This window comes from Canis lupus, chromosome 3, assembly GCF_003254725.2.
Source record: "Canis lupus dingo isolate Sandy chromosome 3, ASM325472v2, whole genome shotgun sequence".
In the NCBI taxonomy this organism is placed as follows: Eukaryota; Metazoa; Chordata; class Mammalia; order Carnivora; family Canidae; genus Canis; species Canis lupus.
This window is the reverse complement of record NC_064245.1, coordinates 42,661,554-42,688,508: the sequence shown is the minus strand read 5'-3', so window position 1 is coordinate 42,688,508 and position 26,955 is coordinate 42,661,554. Positions and strand designations below refer to the sequence as shown.

Sequence of the window (26,955 nt, the reverse complement as noted above, 5' to 3'; positions counted from 1 at the left end):
CAACTCTCAGGAACAATTTGGGGAAAAGTTCTGAGATTCAGTACAGGGAATATGCTGAACACCAAGAAAAAAAAAAAAAGGTTCTAGAAATAAGGAGAAACCTGTCTCACTGCCAGGAGAGCTGTCTGTCACTGAATTCCAGGGGCAGTTCTGCTACCCAATGGGAGAAGTAACCGGGGAATGGAAATGCACCTGCAGTTAAAGTGGCTGCCATAAGGGGGCAGTCTAGCACGATTCCTGCAAAAGTCAGGGATGCCCGAGGCAGAGAGGTATAAATTATCCCTGAGGCTTCCAAAGGACCACTCAACTCACAATCCCACCTAGTGAGAGCTCTCACTTTGGAAATAATGGAGAATGCGAGGTTGAAGATAAATCCTTAAAAACAGTGATTGCAGTATAACATGCAAGAAAGGAAAATGAGAAACAATCTAAACATCCAGTGTTGAAGGAACCGCCAAGTTCCTTATGAGATACCTAAAATAGTACCCATGCTTCATCGAAAATGATAATGAACAAAATTATCGTGTTTAGTTCTGAATTCGGGACACAAAATGCTGTGTATGGGCATTACATTTATTTAAATAAACAATTAAAACTAAATTACTCTGGGAAATAGGAGTAGAAAAGCTATCAACCTTGATAATATAAAATATGAAGATGTAATAATCAACAACCAGGACATGCAGGGCAGGAACAAGAGGTGTAATACAAGAAAGAAAATATAAGTGTGAATTAGAAAGGAAAAAGTCAACCAACTAGGAAGTTTTAAACAATATCTTTAATTATTCATGGATGTTTTTAAAAGCAGAATATCAGAGGAAAAAAATGTGCTTGTCTAGATTCATGGCACTAAAAACTTCCATAATGAAATAAGTAACAAAGGATTACTTAAGAATCCAATTTCAAAAGTTAAGAAAAACAATAATAGGGACGCCTGGGTGGCTCAGTGGTTGAGTGTCTGCCTTTGGCCTAGGTCATGATCCTAGGGTCCTGGGATCAAGTCCCCCATCATGCTCACCTCAGGGAACCTGCTTCTCCCTCTCTGCCTCTCTCTGTGTCTCTCAAGAATAAATAATAAAATCTTAAAAAAAAAAGAAAACAACAATAAAATATATCCACATAATAGAGGAGGATAATAAAGGTAAGAACTGAAAGGAAAGAAATACCAGGAAAGAAGGAAATAAAGCATTTTCTAGAAATACAAGGTACAAAACTGACCCCAGAAGAGGGAGAAAACATAAAGCAATACAAGTGAAAAACAGCACCAAAAAAGAAACAGAAAATGATTGCAGCATTTATGAATAGAATTGTATCCCCACAATAGAAAACTCTGAAATATGTTAAAGAATAAGGGTCTTTTGAATAAGCTATGAAAAAAAAACACTTTTTTTTTTAAAGGAGAAAAAGTAAGGTGCAGAGTAGCAGGTATGGTATGACCTCCTTTGTGCAAAATTCAGACTCAGATGGACACACAGTATCATGTGTTTCTGCAATTAAGGATCCATTATCATTGGGGCAGTGTGGTAAAAACCACCATGGAGACTCTGGAGCCATCTCTCTGGATTTGTATCCCAGGTCCACCACTGTGTGAGTGTCAACAGTTTCCTTAGCATCTCTGTCCCTCAGTCTCCTTCTCAGTAAAATGGTAACCATATAGCCTAACTCACAGATCTATGGGGATTAAACAGGTTAATTCATACAAACTGCTTTAGAACAATGTCTAACAGTTTTATGATAAATGCTCGCCAAATGTTAGTTATGGTAATTATTGTTTTTAAGATTTTATTTATTTACTCATGAGAGACACAGAGAGAGAGGCAGAGACAGGGACAGAGGGAGAAGCAGGCTCCCTGAGGGGAGCCCGATGTGGGATTCGATCCTGGGATGACAACCTGAGCCAAAGGTAGACGCTCAACTACTGAGCCACACAGATGCCCCCCAACTTTTCTTTTTTCAATTAAAGATTGGTCTTGAAAAATAAGCTTTCTCTATCAGTACACAAAAATCTACCTTATTTATTAATAGTTGCAACATGTTCATGTTCGTGGCAACATTTATGTAATGGTTTCCTTATTGATGGACATTTAGTTTGTTCTCAGATTTTCACTCTTGCCATCAGTACTACAACACACAGCCTTCTGCACCCCTGTCTGTGCCCATGAATAGTTTTTTTTTCTTCTTCAGCATACTTTTTAAAAATGTTGTTGCATTGCTTTCATAATACAAAATAATTTTTAAGCCAATAAAATTAAGGATAAGAGAAACATTAGCTTGCTTTCCAATGGAAACCCAAGAATTCTACAGTATAATTTATACCTTAAAGCAACAGCACCCAAGTGAGTATCAGGACACCTAAAAGTGAATAATAAAGCACAAAATAAATAAATAAATAAAAGGCCACACAAACAAAGCAATAATTATTTTTCTCAGGAGCTTGTAGGAAGTACAAACATAAATCTGTAGTTTAGCCAAATGCAAAGATGTCCCAGCGTTAATTGTTCATTGGGATGGTTGGGGACAAACTGCACGTAATAGAAACATCACGAACATTGACGCAGCTGCCAATGGCGGGCAATTGGACTCAATGAATTGAGAGCCAGCCAGCTGCGATCCATCTTAGCCCTCACTACTATTATTACCAACCAATGACAAACCTTTGCAAAATTCTTCCCCCATAATTTATCATCTTGTCTCCTTTCTAATAGGAGACAGTTTCATGGGAAAAGCCCCAGGAATCAATTGAATTTATTTTATTTATTTTTTATGAGTTTATTATTTTAGATTTAAAAAGGGAAATACTATTTTTTCTACCCCTCATTTTTTTCTTTCTCTGAGTTTGCATATAGGCCACCAAGAGCCCTGTGTCATTTATCATACCCAAGACCAGATGAAGTGAAGGAAATCTCTAGAGAAGGGGGGCTGGGGGGGGAGGGGGTTGGATCTGCAGATCTCCTGCCGCAGGGAAATGTTCTAGTGAGCTCTCCTGTGAGTGAAGCCCAGAGAAGGGGAGGCTGAGGTTCGTCCTAGTAAATATCAGAACAGAATGTGTTATTTTGTTTAATGCAACCCCCACCTCAGCCTCTACTGAAGAGACAGACTTACGGAAAGAAAAGAAATCAATGTGGCCACTCTTGGTTAAAACTGTCACACTTACAGAAGAAGAAAATAAAATGAATGTTTTCTATGTAACACTGTGGTTTCAGGTTAAATATTTCAATATTCATATTTGGGGGAGAAAAAAAATACAAGCACACAGCCCAACACACAAATTTTTGGGCTTTACAGAGGCCACTTAAGGAAGCAGTAAGGCCAAAGGGGAAAAGGTAGACTACATCTCAGATACGTCTTCATGTGAGTCTTCAGGTGGGTCTGAAAAAGAAATCATTTATCTGGCAGATCAATTTTAAAACCACATTTTAACATGTGACCCCTTTATCTCAATCCCACTGTGATACCACAGCTCATGTCAGCCATCCAAATTTCTTTCTGCCTTCAAAGTCCTGGCTCCGGCACCTCTCTGCACAACATGATTAAATAACACTCTTCCTTCCTTGTGCCCCACACTCCTCTCAGTCTGACTTTTTTTAAAAAAATTTTTATTTATTTGAGAGAAAGTGAGAGAGAGAACGTGAGGAGGGTGAGGGGCAGAAGGAGAAGCAGACTCCCCACTGAGCAGGGAGCCCGATGAGGGACTCAATCCCAGGACCCTGAGATCATGACCTGAGCTGAAGGCAGACGCTTCACTGACTGAGCCACCCAGGTGCCCCCTCACTCTGACTTAAGTTTCTTAATTTTTAAAAATTTCTTAAAATGCTGGTGACTATTTTTCCTGTGCCAAAGGCCTTACGAGGAAGAGTTCTTGCCGGAGCACAGTCTAACTACAAGCACTTAGTGTGTTGTCTGCCATTGGAGGGTGACTAACTTGAAACCTTTTCCAACCTGCTTTCCTTTGCCAGTTTCTACAAGAGGCTATAAAACTTCACCACCGCCACCACACCCAACCACCTCTGCTACACTTAGGAACCACCATGTGAGTCAGTTCTAAGAGATATAAGGGAAGTGTGTTGGTCTCTGCAGAACCCTATGCTTGCCTCCCCAGAACACAGAGATGAAGCCTGGCTGAGTGGCTGCCATTTTGCAACCAAGAAGGAAATGCCCAGAGAAGTTTGGAGATTAGACTCCTTGTCAAGTTGCTGAGTCAGTGGCTTCAGCTGCCTACTTCTAGGCTTCTTACACTAAAAGGGAAACAAGCTCCATACTTACATTTCTTTAAGCCAGATTTCTCTCAATCACAGTTAAATGCAATCTCTAGAGTAGATGTTACAGGCAGCAATGATGATAGCCTAGCTTCAAAGGGTTTATGATATCTTTAAAAAGGCAGGTACCTAACCACTTAGCTGAAATACTGAGCAGAATATGAAAATCACTAAATTGAAATTAATAGAAGTCCACAACATGGAAAACAGAAAGAGAAAATTTGTGTTTTACCAGCAGGACTTAGGAGACTTTGAAAGAAAAAAATGGAGAAGACAGGGGAGCCTGGTTTTGCAAAATGAAGAGGATTTTTCCAGATCAAGGAGGGCTGGAAACCACCCCCCATCCCCATACACACGTCAAGGACCCAGCATGAAGAAAGGATGGTGGTTTGAGACAACCTGGTTAGTTGAAGAACAATCTTAGGTGGATGGAGAACTGGGCTATGTTGAATGACAATGGTGTTGTCCTCCCTCTGTTTGATCTTCATACATTACAAAACATTTCCTGCAGCCCTAGCTTCTCCTAAACCACTTCCCACTTTTTTTTCCTTCCTATAATCAGTATTAGTCCCCATCCCATTTTTCTTTACTGTAAGTAGCAAAGTACAAATCATTGACTATTACCCTACAAAGAGAGAGAAAAAAAGTTTCCAACAATTGCTAATATTAAAATTTAATGATTCCTTTTATATGAGTGGTCTCACCCAACAGTGATATTTTCCCACCTAGAAGACATTAGGCAATTTCTGGAGACATTTGTGGTCCTCACCACTGGGGGAGTGGAGTTCTACTGGGGTATAGGGGGCAGAGGCCAGGGATGCTGCTCAACATCCTACAATGCACAGGACAGCCTCCCAACACAGGATTATCCATCTGGAAGTGTTAATAATGCCAACGTTGAGAAACTTTGCTTTTATGTTATTTGATCGTGATGGGAGGTGCCCATATGTGGCTTTATATCACCAAATGAGTTCATCGGGGGAAATGGGTAGGTGGCAGCAGCATCCTGAGAAAAGACTGGTGGTCACTGTGGGATGAGCCATCTTCTAATTAATTTCTGAACCAAACTACATTGACTAAAACAGTATAATAACACCATTTAATACTTTTAGACTCCCTCATACATGGAAATCCATCTAACAAGATTCTTGGTAATAGGGACACCAGCGTCTGACTCTTGATTTCAGCTCAGGTCTTGACCTCAGAGATCGAGCCATGCTGAGTGTAGAGCTGGCCTAATATTTTCTCTCCCTCTCCCTCTGCACCTCCACCACTCGCACATGCTCTCTTTCTCTAAAATAAAATAAATATATAAAAAAAAGATTCTTGGTAACGATGTTTGTTTAAGCAATTCATGAAGAAACAAAAACGCATCACACAGGATTCAAAATTCATTTCTTTTATAAAGTTTTCCGGGAACAAGGTGATAGAAGGTGGCTCTGGTTTATTAGCTTTTCAAATCTGTAAGCCCCTGCATGCAACAAAAACGACAAATTCTTACAATAGTTACAAATAGTTTCATTCAGAAGGAACTCCATACCAAAAGTACTAGTGTCTTACCACAGTAGTCTTCTTAGAAAAACTTTTTTAAAAATCATATTGAGCTACAATGGATGCAGCCTTTGTTAAGAACCGTGCTTAGATCACAGATGGGATATTGAGAACTGTGCTAAATCACAGATGGTATATTTTTTCCTATATTTCACAAAACAGGCCATTTCTACCACTTTTTTTTTTCTTTTACATTTTGCTCTTGGTAATCCTGTAGATTGAACAACAACAACAAAAAAGACTAAAAAGAAACGTGGAAACATTTACTTTTAGTGCTGTTTATAATCTTAGTCTTTAGCGGATGGAAACATCACTGAATATTCTGTGTAATTTACTTTAAAAAAAACTTAGAGTGTAATTCATTTTAGGTGAGCAATTTGTTTTATGAGCCGTGTATGTTTATTTGGGGTTGCGCTGTTTTTTTATTGAGTGCAATAAAGACACTTCTTATCAATTGATTTGTTGTATCAGCAATGGGCTTCTTTCCAGACTAAAATATGGCAGCTTTTCCGAGGACATTACCCAGTATATAATTTCACCACAGATATGAATCTGGGTTCATTAGGGCCCACTTGCACTGCCTGTTATGACCTAATTTCTAGGATTCCTGCTTGATGGTGGCATTATCTTTCCCTGCACACGATGTATAACATGGTTGTCAAATGGGTTCTCTCTCTTTGATGGTTCATCATATACCCAACTTTGAATTGTGCCAACTTTTGTATCAGCTGATAAAATCAGAAGTTCAAAAGTTCACTTCTGATCCCATGTGACATGGAAACTTCAAATACTATGAAGCTTACACCTTTTATAAATAATTCATTGCAGGGCTGAAACTGGAGTTCTCGGGTTACTATTTTGATGGTGTTAAAAAAAATTTGTTAGGTAATTCCTAACCCAAATGTGGATTTGTAGTTTTCAGCTGTGCAGTAATCAAGCCCTGTGTCTTCTATCTTGCCTGGGTGTGATGAATACTGGACTTCTGGTCTCAACTGACTGACCAAGATACCCAGACCATGGGGCATCTTGCAAGGCCTGATATTAATGCTCTCATGTCACAATGGGATCACAGTTATTTGAGCATTTCCAGAGCGAGAAAATCATACGTTGAGTATTAAATCATGGTCAATGCAGATTTCTCAAAAGAGGATATCACAATGTCCTGGGGAACATTTCGTTTGCACTTTAGAAATGCCATGCGTGAGGCACAACAGAAGTGATATACAGCCACAGAAAGTGGAACGGTGAGATTTAACAGCTGTGCAAACGGCCTCAAGAACGTAAAATCAAGAGGCTGTGTCTTCAGAAAAGTATTTCTTTCAAATCCCCAAATATCACATCTGGTTGCATCAAGTTGTCATTATGACATAGTATTTAAGATGATTTAATGGGTTATTGCAGGATAAGAATCTTGGAGTTTATTTAACTACTGTGCATTAAGAGAATGTAGCTGTTTAAATGATGTTCTGACAAAGCAGATAAAAAGCTGTTCTTGATGTTGAATGACTATTATATACTTTTTTTTTTACTGTAGTCAGTATAAATATAGATATTCAAACGTAAACAGAATATATAAAAGACAAGGGCGAAAGTGGAGCTCTGTGACAGAAACTTAAAGCGAGCAGCACGTACCAAATGCAGAAAACTATTCACCGTTGAAAATTTATGAGGCATGTGGACTATGTGTATGAATATGGAAATGTCACAATACAAAGGTATCATGTATCTGCCGTCCCTTGTTAACAAATCCCCTCACCGGGCCTCTGCCAGCTAATAGGTCAGTCCCCAGCATTGGTGGCAATGTATCTTGGTTTCGGAATGGTTCCTCCTGGCTTTGACCCCACCCCACACCCTCATACCTTCCACCTCCCACATTGGCATGAACCTCTCCCCATTTTTCTTCAGATGTACATATAATTTTTATTTTCTTTTATTTCTTAAAGCTTTTATTTATTTTAGAAAGAGAGACCTCACAGGGCAGGTGGGTGTGGAGAGGAGAAGACGGGGAGGCAGGGAAGGGGAAAGGAGAGAATCTCAGGCAGACTCTGCACTGAGCATGGAGCCTGATGTGGGGCTCGATCCCATGACCCTGAGATCATGACCTGAGCCAAAACCAAGAGTCAGATGGTTAACCAACTGAGCCAGCCAGGCACCCCGGTACACATCATTTTTAATAGAAAACTGGGGTCCTATGTACCTAGAAAATTTTCAGACAACTTATAGGGGGCCCAAAGCAAAATCCAACATCCCAACTTCCCAATCCATAGCTCAATTACATCATCACATTCCTGCTGCCACTTGGGCAACTGTCCCAATGGACATCAACACAACATGTGGTTTCCAACCTGGTTAGTGCACAAAAGTCTTTCTGTTCACCTTACTATCCCTACAGTAAATATGTTTTGCCTTCCTATCCTAATGTGCTAAGAACTCCTAATGGGGGGAATTAAATAAACAAACGGTTAAATAAACCGTTATGGGGAAGGGCAGACTCTCAGCAGATTTCAATGACTATTTAACAGCATCTTAAACAAAAGAGAAGTTTAGTCTGGGGCTAGTCCACAGGACCTACTTGGTAATAACCTCAAGGGACATGAGCTCTTCCAGTTGACTCTGCTTTGTCACCACTCCTCAGGGTAAGTCCACATGCCAGCAGCAGAATGTGGAAAGAGACAAGGAGAAGGAGCACAGAGCTGGCACCAACCGCCCCCTGAGAACAGTTCCCAGAAACTGCCACTCAACACTGCAGCTTCCATCCAATTGGCCAAAACTCATGCTCCATGGCCACATCCTGCTGCAAAGAATAGAACAGAATATCCCATTTTGATTTTGAGGAACCATGTGCCCAAGCAAAACCCTACCATTATGAACAAGACAATGGAAAGACAAAGTTGCTGTTGGCAGTGAAATGTGCATTTGTCCGTGGACTTGTAATCATTAACACTGTTCTTTCCTACTCATTGTTTCTTTCATAGGCCACACACTCTAGCATTAAAAATAGCACCTACATTTTATCTCTTGAGCCAACTCTAATTAATAGCTTAATCCAATTAATGACTGCCTGATTTGTTACCAACTCTGGTTAATGACTTCACGAGGAGGAGTCTGAAACAGTGTGGCCTTCCGGACAGAGTTCTGTTATCCACTGGTGATGCCTGCAATGTGTACAAGAAGAGAAAGTGGGGACGAAGATGCTTCTTTTCTATTCCTGTTTGATCACTCTCACTTGGCATTCACTTTCAAATTAATGTAATGTTTCCATAAGCTCAGCAGCACGTGATTCACTAATGCTCCTAACACTTCTATGTCACATTACCCAAAGCAGTTTATGCATACAGGTATGATTTCCATACTAACAGCTTTCTTATGACATAAAAAGAAAAGATATATTTAATATCCCAATTTGGAGATGAAGAGGGTAAGTATTAAGTAGAACAATGGGCTTCCACTAAGGTCATCTAATAATAAACAGAAGATCCAGAATTTGAAATTAGTTCTTTCAGAAACAATAAGATGTTCTTTTCACACAATACTACTCCAAAAAATTATAGAGAGAGAGAAAAAGAGGGAGATGAATAATTGTTCTCTGGATAAACTGTCTTGGATCAGAGTGGTTGTACGCTATCCACCAATGACTCACTCTTCAAATTTTGTAATCTTTCCTGCTAATAAATTCTCCATGGGACCTAGCAAACCCAGAGGAACATTCATTCAACAAAGCTAAAATTCGAACAGGAAGTCGACTGAAAGGAAATCTACTAGGAACTGGGCTATAGATACTAATAAAAAATTAGTTTCTGACTATAGTAACCATATAAACACGTAAACAAATTAATGAACCACAGTGTACTGAGAACAACAATGACAAGGACCCATGGTGGTACCCAAGAACCAACTGCCACCATACCACAGGTGTGAGTGGGCAGGGCGGGTGTCAGAGTGGCCTCACTCACGAAGAGATGGATGGATCCTGAAGGGTGGGTGGGTGATCACCAAGCATACTCAAGGGGTAGCCAGCCATGCTGAGAGGACAAATTCCAGGACCAGAACAGAATGGCAGTTTCAGAAAAACACTGGGCAGGGTTTGTGCATCATAGAGGCAAGTAAGAGGCAGGGTGTGCCTTGGAGTGTACGGAGTGAGATAGGGGACAGCTGGGGAGGTAAACAGTAAGATGGCCATGAGAAGCATTCAGCCACATGGGTTTTATGTAGTAGTTTAGCCTGTAAGCACTGGGAAGCCACTAGAAGGTTTTCAGCAAGGGTGCAAAACCATCACACTGGCCTTTGAAAAAGATCACTATGGAACCCCGGGCTGGAGTTATCCACATCACAGGCAGTATAACCAGCAAGAAGTGTGCCGAGCCAAAACCGAGAGTTCTTCCTCTGGGAACCATGCCTTTTAAAGGATTTAGGGAAGCTCTCCAATTATATGCCCCAAATATATGAAGGAGTCCATCTCTGAGGAAAAGTTCTGTACCTTTCCCCAGGTTCTCAATGAAACCCAGAACAAAAAGAACAAGAACATCCTAAAGTTGAAAACTATCTAGCCTAAAATCAGGTCACAAAAATGGGACAAAAAAAAAATAGACAAAGAGAAACATAAGAGTTAAATAGGAATCGCATATAAAACAAATAGGGTTTGAGATGCAGTATTTGCATTAAGTTTTAAAAAATGATCAAAGGCCTTAACAATAGGCCAACTGTATTTGGATCATATTTTATACACACAAAGCTCAGGAACTCATGCATCTAGATGAGCCTTGCCATACATTTTCCAAGATGGACCAGACCGCCTCACTGTCCCATCCTCCTGCATCTTCTCAAACTTCCAAGTGTTCCTCACATGTTGGACCATGTATCCCAAAAGTCGGTTTGGAAAGGAAATTCCCTGTAAGTTCAAGAAGGCAGGAAGGTGACCAAAGAAGACATATAACAGCCTCTTCCAGAAGAGGAAAGACCTGAGAAGCACCAAATCTCAAAAGTTTAGCTACAAAAACTTCTAGAAGCAGAAAATGTAGCAGTTACCAGGCAACAAGGTAAATACAGAAAAAACATTCTAGATCATTTGTTCTTAACCTTTATGGTGGTTAGAGACCTATAACCCCCATAACCTTGAGAAGTTGCTGAACTCTGTAGACCTTCTCCCAAAACAATTCACACAGGTATCTTCTTACAAAATTGTGCCTACTATCTGGAGAGGTTCACAAAACCTCTCTAGTCCAAGACCCTCGACACCAACTTAAGAGCCCCTAGTCTCAATAATTCTCCCTTCCCTCAACAAAAATTCTGTTATAGTTTTCCATCTAAATTAGCTCCACTAATGTTTACATTATCTAGCTTTCATTGATCTGTTCACTCTGCAATTAATTTCACCTTTGCAGCAAGCATGCAACCTTCGTCAGCTGTAAAATCACAAAGTCTAACAAAGTCTAAAAGGAGACTGATTCTAATTTAAACTAAATTAAACTATCACCCAAATGGCATTCGAAATCCCAAATGGATTTATAAACCTAGGATAGGAAATATTGTTCTATGCTTAAACTTCATAAAAATGCCTTCCCCTCTCAGCAATGGTGTCTGTTCTTGCCACCAGGTATTTGAATTCTGGTCTATGTAGATAATATGCATACACACACATATAAAATATCCTATAAGTCTTCTCTATCTATATCTATCTATATATCCTTTAATATTTTCTCCACTATGAAGCAAATTATCAATTCTCAATATAAGTCCAAGCCCAGCGATCATCTTTATTTCTTAATGGATTAGGGAAAAGAATAATTTGAAGGGAAAAAATTACAGCAAATTCTATATTGTTTCTTCTTTTTTCCCACACTGCAGTCACTGAAAACCCTTGATTAGACCTCTAAAAAAGACCACACATTCAATAATTTGAAGCAAAAGGTTAATGGTGTTGTTACAACTAATATCCTTTTTAAAATCATTATCCTCTTGTTTTTTTATGGCTATATTACCTTCACCTTTCTATGAACCCACTTTACCAGCTGTTTCCCTCTGTCATAAAGTTTGCTAAACATTATTGTAGGAATAGGAAAAATGCCATGTTTTATCAATCAAGCCTTAGGGAATTTGAGGCTTCTTATAACCACAAACTGTAAAGGGAGTTTATTGCAAGTTTCTGTTTTGATTTGTAAATTGTCCTTAAGTAAAATACATACCTGATGCCAAGGTATAGAATGTAAAAATGCAATACGGTGTACTACAGAAATCTGCATCATAAAGTTTGATAGGTTGACAAATGAGAAAGCTAAAGACTACTGACAAACATACACAGGCTTGCTTCCTTGATGCACCCACACCCACAGCATCTTTCAACCTGCCAGCACCTGAATTCCCAGATCCTTGACCCCACACCAACCTAGCACCCCCAAAGAATACACGAAACATAGGACAGATGCTTTTAACTTACACAGAATTACATAGAAAGTCTCAACATGGTTCCAAATTGATACAATGAAGATATTAATCACGATGCAATAATATTAAAACTTATTGCAAAAGTCCTAAAATACCACCACATAATGGGGACTAAAAAACCCATTCCTAAATTACAAGGCTCATTAAATATTTATAACTAAATGATAGCAAATATCAAACTCGTAGGATACAGCTAAATGAATGCTTTGAGGAAATGCTGCAGCCTTAGGAAATATTTTATTTTATTTTATTTTTTAGTAGGGGAGATGGGGCAGGTGCAAAGGCAGAAGGAGAGAGAGAATCTTTAAGCAGGTTCTGCACCCAGCACAGAGCCGGACACAGGGCTAGATCTAATGACCCTGGGATTATGACCTGAGCTGAAATCAAGAGTCAGCGCCACCCTGGTGCCCCTTAATAAACGTAATGAAAGGAATGCCTGGGTGGCTCAGCAGTTGAACAGCTGCCTTAGGCTCAGGGCATGATCCTAGAGTCCCAGGATGGAGTCCCACATCAGGCTGCCTGAAGGCAGCCCGCTTCTCCCTCTGTCTAGGTCTCTGCCTCTCTCTGTGTGTCTCTCATGAATAAATAGATAAAATCTTTAAAAAAAAATAAGTATTTTAAAAGATTGAAAATAAGTGAACGAAATATCCAACAAAAGCAGATATTAAAGGAGGAGGAAAAACAAGTCCAAATAAGGTAGTGGAAAGGGTCTAGACAAAGAGTAAAACTGCTTTCTTTTAAAAAAAGAAGAACAACAACAACAAAATCAAGTACTAGTTCCTTGAAAAAGTGAGTATTATTTATAAATCTCTAGCAAGACTGATCAAGAGAAATGAGAAGCCACAAATTAGCATAACCAGAAATGGAAAGCAAACACCTAGAGATAATTTTTTTTAATTTTAATTTTTTTATGCAATCTCTACTCCAGATGTGGGGCTTGAACTCACAACCCTTGAGATCAAGAGTTGCACGTTCTACCGAGTGAGCCAGCTGGGTGTACCCATGGCTATAGACAAGTTATTATGTTAATACTATAAATAATTTTGTATCAATCCATTTGAAAATAATGATGAGGGGTGCTTGGGTGGCTCAGTCACTTGATCCTCTGCCTTTGGCTCAGGTCATGGTCCCACGGTCCTGGGATCAAGTCCTACTTGGGCTCTCAACTCAGTGGGGAGCCTGCTTCTCCCTCTTCCTCTGCCTGCTGCTCCTGCTTGTGCTCTCTCTCTGTCAAATAAATAAATAAATAAATAAATAAATAAATAAATAAATAAGAATAATGATGAAATGCCAAATTTCCCCAAAATATTTTAATCACCAAATGGCTCAAAAAACAAATACATTCTGAAAAAGCCAGCAGCCATTAAGTAAATCTGAATCAGCAGTCTAAAACCTCTCTCTCCTCAACCAATTTCACAAGATAATCTTTACTACACAGAGCCCAAACTCTCTATTTATTACAAACTTTTTTCAGAATAAAGAAATAGATAAAGTTCTTCAACTTTTTCTTTTTAATGTTATTATAACCCTATTCTCAAACCAGTCAAGGCCAGTGCAAAAGACAACTAAACGCCCAAATCACTTACAAGCATAAATGCAACTATAACAAAATAGTGTCGAGTCAAATCAATACTATATAAAACTAACACATCATTAATGAGTTGGATTTATATTACTAAGGCAAAGATATTTCAAAATATAAAGTCAATCAACCTAAAGAACAAAATGATATGATTATCTCAACAGATGCAGGAAAGTTGTAAATATAAACATTTATTTAGTATCAAGATTTTGGCAAAGTGAGAAACTTTCTTAATCCAAAGATGATGTCATTTTTAGTATCGAACTTTCTAATGAATCCCCATAAAGTCAGGAAATAGTCAAGAGTTCCCAATTGGTATGCCTGAGTGGCTCAATGGTTGAGTGTCTGCCTTCGGCTCAGGTCATGATCCTGGAGTTCCAGGATCGAGTCCACATCCAGATCTCCATGGAGAGCCTGCTTCTCCCTCTGCCTGTGTCTCTGCCTCTCTCTCTGTCTCTCTCCTGGATAAATAAATAAAATCTTAAAAAAAAAAAAGAGTTACCACTTATTGACATCACTAGAAAAATAGTGATGAAAATACCATACTAGAATTCCACACTAGAAATCTTAGTCCATAAAATATACAAAAAAGAAGCAAAGGATTAAGATATATCTATAATAACAAAATGTTTTATTTATAAATAAAATGATTATGTGTATCAGCCCCTGGGCTAAATCAAGCCTATTATAATCCAAATCCAGCCACGCCCATTGGTCTACATATTGCCTATGACTGCTTTTGATCTACAATCGCAGAGTTATTAGTGATTGCATGACCCTCGAAGACAAGAATATTTGCCATCTGTCTTCTCCAAAAAAAGTCTGCACACCCTTGGTCTACAAAATAATAAATATGCAGTAGATCAAACAACCCATAAACTAGTAGAATAAAAAAAATAACAGTTTCTGGGCTGAAAATCAATGTATAGAAAATCAGTAGCATCTTTCTATGCCAGGATAATCTACTTGAGAGCTATATTCCAAAGAGAACAACTACTCACAATAACAATAAGATAAATAAACTATACAGCATATAGAAAAATACACCACACCTTTAAAAAAAGAATAAAATATTTTCGAAGGACATGAAATAAAAATCGGATAAAAATGCAATAAATGCTATTTCTTTGGCAAATTTTCCAATCACAATACAGCCAGTAAACTGCCCTGTTCCAGATTCTCAGATGCCCCTTGCCTGCCTGCTTGGCAGCGGTTTCGGTTATTTCTGGATTCCCCAACAACATGTGGGGTGGACAGAAAAACAATAGATAATTTGGATGTGATTATGCCCAGTCTGCACAGAACAAATAAAGAACAAAATGAAGTATGAGAGTGAGAAAGACAAGAAAAGCCAATAACTGTTTTAGTTCTATAATTATAAGAATCCTAAAATATTAAAATTTACAGGATATTTATAATGTGTTAAACTCAAAAATAAAGCCTAATGCACCTATGTTTCATCATAACCCTATGAAGAAGATATCATTATTGTTTTCAATTTATACATGAGGAAATTTATACATGAGCTGGGGAGAGATTAGTGCCATTAACAAGTGACACAGCTAGGCATTCGGTAGGGATCCAAACTCAAGCAATGTAATTCCAGACCCTACTCTTAATCCTGACCCTGTGAAGTAGGTATTACTTCCTTCATTATTAGAGGTATTACTTCCTTCATTATTCCTTCATACTATTATCCTCACTGTCAGTTCCAGAAGCTTGGAATTCTGAAGCGACTTGACCAAATTCATCACTCTAGCCTTGAGATTCAAATGTGAAAGTTGACCAAATTCATATTCTTCCTACTGCAACCAACCATAGTCCAAAATAGAGTGACACTAGCAGGGGAGCAGGAGAAGAATAAAAAGCTTTAAGTATTAATTATTCAGCAGATACTATGATTTGGGGTGGAACAGACCTTCAGAAATGTCAATAGACTATACATTATTAATGGATTTATCAAAGTCAAGAATTTAAATATTTAAACATTTCTACCACTGAAACATAGGTAGCAAACCCCATAGTCACTAAAACTGTTTATAGCACATTAAATTTCTACCCTCAACTAATGATGAAGGGCTTCAATTTATCCAGTTCTAATAATTTGCTTTAGAAAGACAGGCCTGGGAGTCTCTGGAGAGAAGTGACAGGCAGGCAGGCATCCCAAGTTACTGATTCTCAATCTGCAAAACTGCTTCCTTCAACTGCTACATCATCTTTTAAGTGTCTTTTCATTCCATTCTAGGTAGAGATTTAATCCTTGATGATAATAGTTCAAAATAACCTTACCCTTTTATTTTCTTTAGAAGGTAGCCCATTCTTATTGTAGATTTAAGAAAAGAGAGATAATCTTTGACAACACTAACACCCCCTGAATACTGCCATAAAATTGCCTTAATCGAGAGACTTGCTTCTACCTTAGCCATGGGCCACCAAAGTACCTAGGATTTTGTGGGGCAAAGGTTGAGTCTGTGATGTAGAAGTAGAATTTGACCCCTCAGTAAAGTAGTTAGTAAGCAAACTACTGTGTGTAAAAGTTCTATTCAATGTCCAATGAACCAGCCCAAACCACCAGGTCAGAGTGTCTGAAGCTTCTGGACAGAGAATCAATGCTAATAGAAGGAGTTTTCTGCTCAAGCACTCTGGATTAGGACATGACCCCAGGCAGCTGCTGGAATTACTGCGATAGCTTTGAAGCCTCTCAAGAAAGTCACCTTGGGTCAGTCATGGTCAGTCCCAGGTTGAAAGCCCCATTCAAGCAGAATAAAATACAGCACAGCTGAATTAAGAACTCAACATTTGAGGCAGGAGAATAATTCTTGGATATACCAGATGACTGGTCTGCTTCAGATTCCTGACCCAGTCAGCTTTGATTTCCTAGGCTCAGTAATGGGTAAGACCAAGACTGCAAATTGGATATCTTTTGTATGTAGTGCTGAGTGATACTAAAGCACCTAGTAAAGATCCTGTTGCCACATGATAGGTATTAGTAATAATAGGTCAGTCTTAATGTATTTCCAAAATGTCAAAGCATGATCATCAGATAGGCCTTGCTGCCTCATCATTTTAATCATATATACTAGGCTGATTTGTCCCAGCTAGCTGGGTGTGGTTAAAATGGAGCAAAGAGGATTTCATTAAATCTGGCTTAAAAAATTACCAATAATTATCAAATTATTGGCCAGGATCCAGGTGAGAAGTCACTGCATAAAAGCAAAACAAATGGTCCCCAAAAGAAACAGCATTGACTTTAAGGGAAGAGAAGAAAATGGCCAAAAGTCTGAATATTCCATCTGAGACTGAAGGCAATCTGGCATTCATATAAGAGCAGGCTGGTAAAGACGTATAATAAACAAAGTAAAAAAAAAAATTCATAGACAAAAATACAATTAGCACAATATAAAGTAGGGCATAGAATAATAGTGAGGCACAGAATAATAAAATGTACAGTTAACCTCCAAATAGTAATTTAAAAGCCCAATTTGAGGGGCACATGGGTGGCTCAGTTGCTTATCCATCCAACTCCTGATTTAAGCTGAGGTCATGATCTCAGAGTCATGGGATCAAAACTTACATTGGGCTTTATGCTCAGCATGGACTCTTCCTGGGATTTTCTCTCCTTCTCCTTCTGCATCTCCCCCTGCTTGCACCTGCACACTCTGTAAAAAATAATAATAATACAAATAAATAAATAAAATAAAAAATACTATGAAATGAAAAAATAAAAGTCCAATTTGGCAATGTAAAGCAAAAGACAAATGAAATATGAATTCTTCGAAAACAACTTGAGTTTTTATAACTAAAGTGCCACCTAAATGCCAAAAGGAAGTACTGAATGGAGTCGCATATTACTAGATATATCCTGCTATTAATTCTGAATTTAAAAGTTAATTCTAAAAAATACTACTCAGAACCTTTAGAAAGATAAAATAATTTTATTTAAAAAGATAGGGAAACAAACATGCTTAATTTATTGTAAGATGCTAAAGACTAAAAACACAATGAAGAAATATCTACAGTGTTCTGAAGAAAATGTTGTGAACCTTAAATCTTTTAGCCAGCCATATTATCATTTGCACATAAAGACCAACTAAATATTTCTTCTGTTGTATAAGGATTCAGAAAATATATTCCCAGATTTTTCTTTTCTGGAAAAGGATATTACTCCATTATATATTCTAGCCAATTAAAAATTATATGTACATATCCAAAAAAAGAGAAAAACCTTGGATATAAAAAATACTAGAGGTAAAGGCAACTAGTAAACCCTAGGACTATATCAAAACAAGGGTGACAATGCATTTCTAGAGTTTAATGCAACTGCTCAGAACAGATACTTTTATAAAGAAGACAAATAAATAAAAATTTTAAGTTTCTAAAATAGAAAATTAGATTTTAAAAATAAAAAAATTTTAAAGCATTTTTTAAAAATCTGGAGCTAAAATAATGATTTTTAGAATTACAAATATTATCAAACCTGGGTCTTAGGAAGCAGAGGAAGACAAATTGAAATTTTTAGAAATGTAAAGGTTTTATTCTCATCAGAGATTATAGATATTAATGTGACAGTAAAACATAGGCTCAAGAATATAAAAATTTAGGAGTACCTTTTGGAAAGGAAATATGGCTGAAAAAAGAATAAGGAATATTCTATGATGCTGATACACAGTGTGCTACCTTTTTTGAAAAATCATGCTGCACACTTTTGATCTAAGCAATTTTCTATATGCATGTTATACTTTTTAAAATTGATCTTAAATTCTAGAAACTATAAGGTATTATATCAAAGTTGTAGGATATGTTAATATATAATATCCACCACTTTCCTATATACCCACAATGAATAAAAAGGAATTTAAAATTAAAATTACAATACCATTTTAATAACACCTCCCCAAAATGAAATACTTAGGTATAAATCTAACAAAATATGTACAAGAGCTATATTAGAAAAATTACAAAACTCTGATGAACAAAATCAAGGAATACCCAAATGAATGGAAAGATATTCCAGGTTCATGGATAGGAAGGCTCAACATTGTCAAGATGTTAATTCTTCCCAACTCTAATTACAGATTCTACATAATCTCAATCAAAATATCAGCAAATTACTTTGTGGATATTGAAAAACTGATTCTAAAGTTTATACTGAGAGGCAAAAGACCCAGAATAGACAGCTTAATTTTGAAGAACTAACATTATCCAACTTCAAGACTTACTATAAATCTAGTATTTGGCATTGGCAAAAGAAAAGACAAATAAATCAATGGAACAGAATAGAGAGTCCAGAAACATACTCACATAAGTATATGATCTTTGTCAAAGAAGTAGAAACAATACAAAAGAGAAACGATAGTCTTTTCAACAAATGGTGATGGAGCAACTGGATATTCACCTTAAAAAAAAGAAGAAGACTAATCTAGACACTAACTTTACACCCTTCACCAAAATTAGCTTAAAATAGATCATAGATTTAAATGTAAAACACAAAACTATAAAAGTCCTAGGCAAAACATGGGAGAAAATCTAGACAAATGAGTATGGTGATGACTTTTTAGATATAGTACCAAGGGCACAATCCATGAAAGAAATAAGTTGGATTCCATTAAAATTAAAAACTGCTCTATGAAAGACAGTGCCCCAGAGAATGAGAAGACAAGTCACATGCTGGGAGAAAATATTTATAAAACACACATCTGATAGAAGATTTTTCAAAAATACAAAGAACTCTTAAAACTCAACAATAAGAACACAAACAACCTGATTTTAAAATGGGCCAAATACCTTAAAAAATGAACCAATGGGGCAGCCCAGGTGGCTCAGCAATTTAGTGCAGCCTTCAGCCCAGGGCCTGATCCTGGAGACCCAGGATCGAGTCCCACGTCAGGCTCCAGGCATGGACCCTGCTTCTCCCTCTGCCTGTGTCTCTGCCTCTCTTCCTCTCTCTGTATCTCTCATGACTAAATAAATAAAATCTTTTTAAAAAAAGAACCAATGAATATATAGATATGGAAAATGAGCATATGGAAAAATGTCCAACATCATATGTCATTAGGGAAGAGAAAATTAAAACAATAAAATATTTCTATACACCTTTGAGAGTGGCCAAGATCTAGAACACTGACAACACCAAATGCTGGTGAGGATGTTGGAGCAAAAGGAAGTTTCATTCATTTCTGGTAGGAGTACAAAATGCTACAGTCACTTTGGAAGACAATTTGATGGTTTCTCACAAAACTAAACATGTTCTTACTATAACATCCAGCAATCATACTCCTTGGTATTTGGCCAAAGGAGTTGAAAACTATGTCCACACAAAAATCTGCACATGGATGTTTATAGCAGCTTTATTCATAATTGCCCAAATTTGGAAGTAACCAAGATATTCTTCAGTAGGTGAATGGATAAATAAACTGTGGCACATCCAGACAATGAAATATTTTCTAGAACTAAAATTAAATAAGCTATTAAGCCATAAGAACAAGTGAAAGAAATGTAAATGCATATTGCTAGGTGAAAAGAAGCCAATCTGAAAATATTACATACTGTATGTTTAACTATATGACATTCTGAAAATGGCAAAACTGTGAAAATAGGAAAAAGACCAGTGGTCAGAGGGGAAAGGAAGATTAGGTGAAAAACAAAGGATTTTTAGGGCAGTGAAACTATTCTCTATGATAATGTGATGGTGGATACACGTCATTACACAATTCCCCAAACTCAGAATATACAACACCAAAAGTGAACCCTAGTATGAGCTATGGAGTTTTGGTGACTATGATGTGTCAATGTAAGTTCATCTATTGTGATAAATGCACCTCCCTGGTGTGGGATGTTGATAATGGGGAAGCTATGTATGTGTGGAGGCAGGGGTATATGGAAAATATCTGTATTTTTCTCTCGATTTTGCTGTGACCCTAAAACTACTCTAAAAACTAAAATCTAAAAAAAAATTATCTCAATGCCTAAAAACAAGATTAGAAATTCCAAATTGTTACAGGTAAAATAGAACAAATAAAATTTGATCAACCAGTCAAAAATCAAGAAAGGACTAAAGGAACAATATAAATACAGTAATTATAGGGCTATAAAATAAGATAGTAATCAAATCAAATAAAAAAGATAGTAATCAATATAAATGCTAAAGGGTTAACTTCGCCTTTTAAGAGTAAACAATTCTTTCCGATTAAGAAAAAAAAAAAAAAAAAGTAAAATCCAGCTCTATGCTGTTCAAAAACAAAAGCACTAAACCAAGAAGAGCCATAACACAGGAATATGTGCTATGGATGGTAAGATATGCCAGGTAAATAGGAACAAAAAGAAAAAAACAAAGCAACATCCATACCAGACAAATTAGAAAGCATGAAACGGTGTTTTACTCAGGTCTAACCAGGGAAACAGAAACCACTTTTAAAGATCTTCAATAGCAGGAATGTGGGGCAGAGAACTATTTTTTTAGAAGATTTTTATTTATTTACTCATGAGAGACACAGAGAGAGGCAGAGACATAGGCAGAGGGAGAAGCAGGCTCCCTGTGGGGAGCTCAATGCAGGACTTGATCCCAGGACCCCAGGATCACAACCTGAGCCAAAGACAGATGCACAACCACTGAGCCACCTGTGTACCCCTACAGGTGTTATTTTAGGTGTGGAGGTGCTGAGATATCAGTAAAGGGAGAGAGTGTGGTTATACCAGGAGAGAGGCAATGTCTCTAGTACCTGGGGGTGCCAGCATCACTAGCTGGCAGAGGGTAGATTCACAAGGAAGTGCAGTCGAGACAGGAGTCAGAAAGGAAGGGGTGATAAGTATCCTAGCTTTTCTGTTTCTCCAGTTTTATCCCCCTCCAGGGCTTCTCACTGGCCAAACCCATCTGAAAATGAGCCAACAAAGGAGCCTGGGAACCACAGCCTCAACATATCAGCCCCTCCCCGCCCCTCACCTCATCAGACAGTGAGGGGCAGAGGTAGGGCAAAGAATAGGAATGGAGACAAAAGTCTGAGGACCAACAAAGAATTTGAAAGAAATGCTTTTAATATAGATAAGAGGTATAATCCACCAAGATCATATACGAAGCATGCATCTCTATGCCCTGAACAATACTGCTTTTTTAAAAAACATAAAGCAAAAACCTCCATGGATGAGACAAATGGAAAGGAACTTCTGGGAACAGAAATCTTTAATGTAAACTTCTAACGTAAACCCCTCTTCCATCCTCTACCCTCTTTGAGGGGAAGGCAAAGAACTGCTGAACTTCACATTGAGTCAGCAAGGTAGAGTAGTACAGAGTCATGTAGCAAAGCCACAGGGCCTAGAGAATGAAGAATGTATATGAAAGAGAGGGTCCAAGGAATTAAAAAGAATCCTACAGAGATTTAGGCTTCCTTAAACACCACAGAAGGAAATACTCAAGACTGTATAAGTTGCATTGTGTGTGTGTGTGTGTGTGTGTGTGTGTGTGTGTGTGTGTGTCTTGTGCACCTGGACCCAGACATCTCAAGAGGAGGTGCTGGCCTGCTGGTGACCTGGAAATGCCATGAAGCTGATTCTGCACATGTAAGAAAAATTACATAAACTTTAATTAGCTGGAACTACCAGGGCAAGAAAAGGAACCAGATACAAAAGCCACAGGAACCCAGTCAGGTCTCCCTCCATCAGCTCTGCAGACTCTCTCCAGGATCCATTTGACAAAAACTTATCACAGAGGCAGCTGGCAGGAAAGCAATGTGATTTGAAGAATCCCAGTCTTCTTACATTATAAGAAGCAAGGGCATAGACAGGTACGTAAAGTTGGAAAGAGTTTTCCCATGTGAATACAGTCACACTAACTAGAGCCCTAGTCATGTACAGAGTAAAGATACTTTATTTCCAATATCATTAAAGACTTCTTCCTTTTAAAGATAACTGTCTTAGCTATAATTTACACTTATTGGAATTGGCCAAATTATCACTATTTTTTCAGGGTAAGTCACCTTTCATATGGTTTCTGAAAATTGTCCATACCACCTCTAAACCTTTAAAAGCATATATTTATTTGTTTACTTAATAAAATATGTACAAAATTTACTAATGTGACACGATGATATATAAGGATTAACAATGGAGTCTTTTGTGACAATTTTATTTGGAGACAAACAGTGAAAAAAATTACATAAAATAAACAGTATGTTAGACAACAATAAGTGCTATGGGGAAAAAATAAAGGCAGATAAGGAGATATGAACTACTAGGGGTGACATTTTAGATGTGTGACAAGGGAGATCTCACTGACAAGGTGAGCAGAGATCTGAATAAAGTGAGGACAGTAGCCATAAGGATACCTGGGGAAAGAGAACATTCCAAAGACAATGATATGTGCAAAGGCCCCGGGGTGGAGCATACCTAACTGCAGACTCAAACCATGACTTCTTGGATTCATCATGATACTGCTTTTACCCCTAAAGATGTTCGCTTTGGGAGGATGTTACATCCAATACACACAAATGCATACACATCAAATTTGTTTGATTTTACATGTTATTATTATATGAGTATACTTTTTGGCATTTTGGCAGTTCTAGCAACATAGGCATTACTACATATATATATTTTAATGTAATGTTAGAGTTAAAAACAAAACCAATGAATACAACACAGTTTGAATTATAACTGTATTTTAATTTTACTGCTAGGAATTTATCTTTAAACCAATAAAGATTGTAATTTTCATTTTCAAAAGACATGTTAATTATTCCAAACAGACATTTTAAAGGAAGTTGATTGTGTTTATACTTTCTGTCAATGTAAGTTTAATATTTTCAATTAAATATTTTAATTGGTTGTTCATAAGGTAGCTTTTCAAAAGACACAATCATTCAAGAACTGGAGACGTCCAAACACCATCTTAAAATTCAATTAGTTTATAATGCATTTGAATAAATTATAGCTTTAAGGACAGCTCTTTTAGAAGGCTGAACAAGATTAGCTTAAACAATTAAAATTCTGTTACCTATATAGCTAGTGTGAATGCAAAATTTATTTAACTTATTATTATTATGAAATATTTAATACATGCTAACAAGTAAATAATATAAAGGTATAAGGCATAAAAATAGTTGTAAAATACTCATAAACCTTCCACAAAAGTTAACAGAACATTAGCAATATTTTTGAAGCCTGCCCCAACCTGATATGTTATACCCTCTTCCTCTCTATGCCTGTTCCCCTCCCTCTCTTCCATTATCTCTCAGGAGTGACTAGTCTTCCAAAATTTGTATGCATCACTTTCTTGTTTGAATTCAAACAAACTCGTCAAAGTGTATGAATCGGGATTCATACACTTGTTTGAATTCAAGCTTGTCGAAGTGTATGAATCCCTAGACAATATATTTTATATGCCTCTGAGCTTATAACGAATGGTATGATGCTGTGTTTTTACTGCAACTTTCTTTTTTCATTTAACACTGTGATAAGACTTGTCCATATTGAGATATATAAGCTGCCCTGAACTCATTTTCATTGCTACCCAGGATTCTATGGTATGAATATATCACAATTCATTCATTTTCCTACCAATGAGCCTTTGCTTGTTTTTAAAACTTTGCTATTATAAGCATTGCTGCTATGAATACTTGAACACATTTAGGTATTTCAAGCGTATCCCTAAGTTGTAGATTATACACACCTTCAATTTTAAAAATGAATGACAAATTCTTTTACAAAATGTATGCATAAATTGATACTCTCACCAGCAATGAAAGCCCTGTGATTTCTGCAGCTTACTGCCTGAAGAGTGTTTCTGATTCATAGAGCAAAGAAATAGAGCTAAGGAAGAAACAGGCAGACTTCCTGATTTGAAGAGACAACGTTAAGAGTCTGGGGAGACCAAGGTGGCTAGTGCCTATAGAAGGGCTTAATAAAGGAAAGCTAAGTACTCACACACACACACACACACACACACACACACACACAAAAAAAAAGAATGGCTTAATAGAGAGAAGAGAGCAGGTCAGAGATACAACTGTGGGAATCTGCTGAGGTCCTCCCTCAAGCATTCAGCTTAGTACTAGTCAGTGCATGTGTGCAAAGAAACTACCTAAGGTTGAGGAAAGAATCACCTGGAAGTAGTAGAGGTAACAGAGCTCTGATTCATAGAAGACTGGAAATGATGCTTGTTCCCACTGGCCAAATTGGAAAACCTCCTGATTCAAAAGGCATTAGGCAGACTGCTCAGAAGGCTTTGCCTCTGTAATGGGGAATAATTAGCCATAGACTGAGCACTGCTTCAGTCCCTCCTAACAAATCATAAAGATGTGACAATCAAATTCCCTCTAAATAATTGCATCCCAGAACAAAGTTCAAGATCTTTTAGAATACAAAAATATCCAGCACCCAAAAAATGTAAAATTTATAGTGTCTGATATCTAATAAATTTGCCATGCATGCAAAGAGAAGCAAAGTAAGTACAACCTGTAATGTGAAAAAAAAAAAAACCTCAACTAAACCTAACCCAGAACTAATATGGATATTAAAATTAGCAAAGACATTAAAACATTTATTATACTGTATTTCATGTGCTCAAAAAGTAACACAGACACAGAAGACATAAAGAAGATCCAAATCAAAGATCCAAAGGTGAGAACTACAATGTATAAGCTAAAAGATACACTAGATGGCATTAACTGCAGGTTAGAGATTGTGGGGGAAAGATTAGTGAACATGAAGACATAAAAAAGAGAAACTATCCAAAACAAAACAAAGTAAAAAAGAAAGATTGAAAAATGAACAAAGCCCCAGGAAGCCATGGGATAATTTCAGTCAGCCTACGTTTAATTGTAGGGCAATAGGGATGGGTAGAAAAAAATATTTGAGGGGCGCCTGAGTGGCTCAGTTAAAGCAACTCACTCTTAGTTTCAGCTCAGGTCATGATCTTGGGGTCATGAGACCAAACCCCAAGTGGGGCACCCAGGTGCCCCATAAATAAAATCTTTAAAATTTTTTGAAAAGAATAATGGTTGAAAATTTTACAAACGTGACATAAATTCAAAACTCATTAATCCAAGAAGCTCAATGAAACCTACATCATAGTCAACTTCTCAAACACTGATAAAGAGAAAAATATTAAAATTAATCAGAGGGAAATGACGTGTGATATACAGAGGCACAAAGGTCAGGATGACAACATATTTCTCCTTGGAAACAATGTAGGTATTATGACAGTGAAGCAACATCTGTAAAGTCGTAAAAGAAAACACTGGCAACTTAGAGTTCTAATCCAGTGAAAAAACATTTCAAAAACAGAAGTCAAAATAAGAACTTTCTCAGGGTTGCAGTAACTAAAGAATACATTAGCAGCAGACACTATAAAATATGCTAAAGGAAGTCATTCTAGAGAGGAGAAAATAATACCATTTGGAAATATAGATCTATATACAAAGGAATCTATACAAAGGAATGAAAACACTATAAACTATGACTACATGGGTAAACAGTTGTTTTTCTTTGTTTAAAAGATAATTGGGGGGCGCCTGGGTGGCTCAGTGGTTGAGCGTCTGGCTTTGGCTCAGGTGATCCTGGAATCCTGGGATTGGGTTCCACATCAGGCTCCCTGCGGGGAGCCTGCTTCTCCCTCTGCTTGTGTCTCTGCCTTTCTCTCTCTGTGTTTCTCATGAATAGATAAATAAAGCCTTTTAAAAAAAAAAAAAAGAAAGACAGTTGGTTATTTGTTTATTTCTTTCTTTTTTTTTTAAGTAGCCTCCATGCCCAATGTGGGTCCTGAACTCATGACCCTGAGATCAAGAGTTGCATCCCCCTACTGACTAAGCCAGTCAAGTGTCTCAATAATTGATTATTTAAAGTAAAAATGGTAACAATGTACTGTAATGTTTATAACATATGTAAAAGTAAAATATATTACAACAATAACACAAAAACTACAGGGAGATATTAGCTTAAGTGTCCTTAACTGTAAGTCAGTTGGTACACTATCACTTGAAAATAGACTGCATAAGTAAAAATGTATTTTTTAAAATCAATAAGCTAGCAAAAGGGATAAAAATGGAATCATATTAGATTGGATTCTACCTACCCTTATATCTTTATTCTCTGCTTTAATTTTACTCTGAAACTTGGGGATAATGTATCAATCTA

General features: G+C 37.3%; 1 long non-coding RNA gene across 23 annotated transcripts in view; it reads right to left on the bottom strand.

Moving 5' to 3' along the window:
• LOC125754858 (uncharacterized) overlaps positions 1-26,955 on the bottom strand; it is a 58,387-nt gene that overhangs the window by 11,111 nt on the left and 20,321 nt on the right. For 2 of the 23 annotated variants that reach the window (XR_007409817.1, XR_007409807.1), the window contains exons 7-8: positions 17,405-17,489; positions 11,508-13,475 (exon numbers count right to left, since the gene is read on the bottom strand). This is a non-coding gene — a long non-coding RNA (uncharacterized LOC125754858). The other 21 variants (XR_007409821.1, XR_007409822.1, XR_007409824.1 and 18 more) reach the window with 20 other exon arrangements.